Here is a 5,205-nt window from a genome sequence, read left to right as displayed (position 1 = left end):
ACTGGCTCAGAGCCCTCTCTGTGGGCACCTGTGCCATCGCCCCACCCAGGCCCAGACCATCATTAAAGTGTCGAATTCTCTGCCAAATAATTTGAAGTAAATGAAAGCATTTGGGATTGCTTTCCTTACTTTGTTTGGATCATCTTAAGTTAATGCATGAGTCGTTTTTTCTAAAGTAAAACCTCAGGATTCAGGTTAAATTGCCGTGTTGACACTTTGGGATCAATAATTGGGTTTTGGGTCGCAGTTAGGGCACTCGGTCTCTAAAAGGTTCGCCATCACTGACCTAGGCGGTCTCCCATCCAACTACTAACCCAAACCAACCCTGCTTAGCTTCCAAGATCTGATGAGATCCGGCTAGCCTGGACAATCCATGTCAGGGAAAATGAAATTGCCTTTGGAGGGTATTGGAATCAGACCAACCAAGCTTCCAAATTCAGCCTCTCTCCTATTTCAGAGCAGCCAGGGCCGACCCCAGCTTATTTTGCACCCTAGGCGAGGATCCCTTCTGGCACACACACACACCCCGGTGCGCCAGGTTCAGCAAAAGAGCTTCCCCGGCTGCGGAAATGCAGGGCTTTTGGCGGTTGAGGGGCTTTTGGCGGGGGGCGGCGGGTGCAGTTTGGCGCCACTAAGGGCCGGCCTGCTCTAGGCGAACGCCTGGTTCGCCTAGTGAGCGAGCCAGCCCTGAGAGCAGCCCAGTGCTCTTGGGCCGCTACAAATCCTGATGTACTTTGTTCAGGCTGGCTCACTTTCCACCTAGATCCATCCCATATCTTGGCTTAAGCAGCAGCCGGCCAAAGAGTTGTTCTTCTCCTTCGGGAGTCCCTTAAGTTTGACCTGTGAGCAGTCTCTGGACGTTTGTCTTTGTAAGCACCTTCTTTTGATTACTTAAAACATGTCCCTGCTAAAAAGTTTCAGCCTCCGGGACCGAGTCTATAGAGAGGCCTGGCCATTTCCCGGAATGATGGTTACAGAGTTGTGCTCAAAGAAATCACTGCTTAATTGCTTATTGAACTTCAGTGACGGCGGAAGGAGGCTTTGTGGAACTGCCAGCATCTGGGCTTTATGTGTGTGCGCGCACATTTGTGTGTAAATCATGCCCTGTTTTGCACCCTCCTTTAAACCTGTTTGCCTCGTGTGTTGTTTTTCCCTTGCTTTTTTTCCCTTTGTCTGATAAATGAGGTAATAATAATTGTTTAAGTGGATGCGGTGTCCTATTCTTGAGCTCACCGACCAGAACAAAAATTTGTATTGTACTAAAATCTGGTGTTCAAGTGTGAAACCGAGTATTGTGGACTTTGTAACAGACCCTCCCCAAATTGGTTGCTTACCACACTCAAGCAGCAAGATTTGGTGATGCCTTTGAGCTTAGACGGCCTTTTGAAAAGGCTCCGGTCCACTTAAAAAGAGAGCTTTGAGCCAGGTGAGTGAAATGCCCATCCATTTCCAGAGGAGGCCTGTTGGAAATGACCAAATTGTTGGAGTTACAAGTCGCTTACATTTCAGTCATGATGGGGTTAACTGATACTGTTTGTTGTTAGTAAGCAGGAGGTGACAGTTATGTAACCTGTATCTACTTAGAAATAGTCTTTACTGGGTGGGGGGGACTTTGTGGGAGGTACCTGTAACCTTTCTATGGGCCAGTTAGCATCTTGTTTGCAGAAATTGCTCTGATCTCATATGCATGTATTCACAACTTTTCTTGTTGAATTTCCTGTATTTGTTGCTGACCAAGGAGGAGAAGAGTAGCCATTATCTTTTTCTCTAACAATGTGACTGTTCGCATTACTTAGATGCTAGGAGGATGTATTGTTTACATTTCTTTTGTCCAAACCTTCCCTACCTTTAAAAAAATCTTTTTATTAAAGTAGCTTTTTAAATCTAACACACGTATGCCTCTTACTTTGCCCCTGCCTTATTTAAAGGCAAGCCAACACAAATACAGAGAGAGAGAGAGAGACTCACTGACAATGGCCCTGGTCACACGGCAAAGTTGCCGCGGGAGAGGCATGGATAGTAGGCGGATTATCGGGGCGCGATCTCACCCCAACATCTGGGAAGTGGAGCGCACCCGTGGCTTACCGCCGACAATGCGAGTTAAAAAAACTAGTACCTCCAAGGTACTAGTAAATGTTTGCCGCGGACTGCCTCCAGACCCCCGTGCTGTGATCGCCCCGGCATGCGGCATTCCCCTCTGGTCCCTCGTTTACCTGCCGGTGCCGAGGGACAGACCGGTGGTGTGCCGCCAACGAGTCTGATCGCGTAATCGCTGATCAAACTGCGCCGGGGCAATTAGCCACACCTCCCCCCCGCGATATCCGGCCCGTGTGACCAGGGCTTGACAACATCAGGTCTCTGTTTGCAATTCCAAGAGGCATCTATCTTTCTGTAGATGGGTCTGGGTTGAATCCAGCAAGTCCATCCTCTGATTTATCAAGCCCAGTCTTGTCTCTTCTGACCTGTAATGGCTCTCCAGGCTCCTTCTCAGCCCTGCTACTTGAAATCCTTCTCGCTGGAGATGCCGGGGATTGAAACCCAGGACCTTCTGTACACAAAACACCTGTTGTACCTGTGCTCAGCTGCTAGACGCCTTTCCATCTCCCAGAGGGGTCCCCAGCCTTTTTAGGCCTGTGGGCACCTTTAGAATTCTGATACGGCATGATGGGCACAGCCACAAAATGACGGCCACAAAATGGCTGCCGCAGGAGTTGGAGGCAGCCACAAAATGGCTGCCACGCCTACTTCAGTCACGCAGATCCTTGTGCTGTGGTGGCAGAAGCAATGTTTTAAAAAATCTGCGCAGCCGATCAAATCTCCACTAGTCGATCAGAAGCCTTGCTGGGCAACAGCCCTACCTGGATCCACCCACCTCCTAAAAACATTTGGCAGGAGCCACGGCACCCGTGGGCACCACAGTGGTGATCCCTGCCATGAGCCATGATAGCTAGATGGAACCACTGAGCAGTCTATCCCTGGATACCAGGGAGTGAGAGTAAAGGATCCAGCAGGATTGTCATTGCATTTTGGAACACACAAACACAGGAAGGTGCTTGATACTGAGCCAGAGCCTCAGTCTATCCAGGTCAGCATTGGCCCTTTCTGTGCCCGTATTTTGCTTCGGTTTCTGAGCACATCCTATTCTTCCGTTCTGCATTCCCTCCCGCTTTCACTTCCGGTTTGTGTCGGGCAGGGGTCATTTCATAGAAAAAGAGGTGCAGGAGCTCATTAGCATAACTTATTTGCATATGCCACACCCCCTGACATCACCGGAAGTGTGTCAGAAGACAACATCCTTCTCAGGCTCCACTGGACTGTTTTGGATTGCTAGCTATTGGGGTGGGGGGGAATGTGCAGATCTGTCCTCGCAGAGGAGGGAGAGCTTGTACCTGAATAAAACTTGGTCTTAAAGGTGCCACTTGGCTGTTTTGGACCAGGCGCCGGGGGGGGGCTCTTCAACTTACCTGGCTGCTTCTTGCTCTGACTGAGGGCTGCTGGGAGCAGGGGGTGGGGCTTGTTGCATGTGCCTGCTCCCTGGGCTCTTTACTGCCAGAGCTCTGCTCCTGTGCGCTCCTGCAGGAAATGACCCCTGGTGTCGGGGCCTTTTCTTGTTTCTGCACTTGTTTTGCAGGAATCTGCATTCAGAGCACTTCCAGCACACTGTTCCCCCGCAGTTACCAAAACTCCTTTTGCTGCGATTCTTTGTTCTCGTCCGCTTTTGAACTGCTAATCCTCTCTAAAGTAGAATTTTTTCCTGTGGGTATTTAAGTGCTGCCCAGTGCCCTCCCCTGTTTCCGCCTCTCTCTCTTTAGGTCGACGCTCCCTCCCCGTTCTGCTTTCTTTCCCTCCTTCTCCAAAGACAAAAGAGGACGTGTCCTCCCGCTCAGGCAATTTTTTAAAAAAGCCAGAGAGAGAGAGCATAAGAAGGAATCAGTAAACATAAAGGACTAGGGCATCCCCTCCTCCCAAATGTGTCAGTCTTGCATGTGTGGGCCTGGATTGCCCCCTCCCTTCACTTTCTTTTTGAAAAGTTGAGAAAGAGGTTTGCCTTTCAAAGCAGTTGGTTAGCTCAAAAATGTGGGTTTTGCTTGTAGATGCAGACTGCATACAGAATACACAAATAAATAAGCAAAGGGGGGGGGGGAAACAGTGCAGAGGGAATGCATGCGACTGCAAAGTCAACCCTTAAGGCTTGACTCCTTGGATTCTCCGGAGCAAGCTGTCAGTGCAGAAAGGGCCATTGTCTACTGGGCCTAGCGGCAGCTCTCCAAAGTCTTTTACATCATCTACTACCTGAAATCTTTTAACTGGAGATGCCGGGGACTGGACCTGAGACCTTCTGCATGCAAAGCGGAAGCAGATGCTCTGTCATTGAGCCACAGACGCCTCCTTAGATAGCTGGCGTGGTGTAGTGGTTAAGAGTGGTAGATTCTAATCTGGAGAACCAGGTTCAAATTCCACACTCCTCCATATGAATCCAGCTGGGTGACCTTGGGCCAGTCACAGCTGTCACGGCTCTCTCAGCACCCCCCCCCCAAAATAAGTCTAGCTCGCAAAAAGATTTAGAACTTATGGCTGCCAGACAATCTTCGGATCCCACTTCATCTAGAGAAAGGGCCACTTTGGAAAGTAGACTCTGTGGCATTATACCCCATTGAAGTCCCTCCCCTCCCCAAACGCCATCCAGAATCCACCTTCCTCCCCAAAATCTCCAGGTATTTCCAAACCCTGAGCTGCCAACCCTGCTTCTGGAGACCTTTGCTAGCTTGCCCTTGTTGGGCACATAATGCTGGCCTTGGGTACTTTGGTCAGATCCACGATGGCCCATCTTCCGCTCCCTGGTTTGTCTGGGGCTGAATGCTTACCGAACCGGAGCCCTGGTCCATCAAGGTCAGTGTCACCTACTCAGGCTGGCAGCTGCTCTCCAGGGTCTCCAGCTGAGGTCTTTCACATCTCCTGTTTCCTGACCCATACAACAGGAGATGCCGGGGATTGAACCTGGGACCTTCTGTGTGCCAATCAGCGGCTCTGCCACTGAGCCATTGCCCCTCCTTGTCTCATGGGTTATTTACATTGCCATTTCCTTCCTGCTATCCTCAACTTAACCCTGTCATTCCTTCTTCCAGGCCTCTCCTCTCAGGAGTCCGAGAGACCAGGAAACTCTGAAGATGAGGGGGAGCAGACGGTGCCCCCCACCCCTGATGA

Source organism: Gekko japonicus, unplaced genomic scaffold (genome assembly GCF_001447785.1).
Source record: "Gekko japonicus isolate JY-2015 unplaced genomic scaffold, Gekko_japonicus_V1.1 scaffold21, whole genome shotgun sequence".
NCBI classification, from domain to species: Eukaryota; Metazoa; Chordata; class Lepidosauria; order Squamata; family Gekkonidae; genus Gekko; species Gekko japonicus.
Note: the sequence above shows the minus strand (reverse complement) of the source record.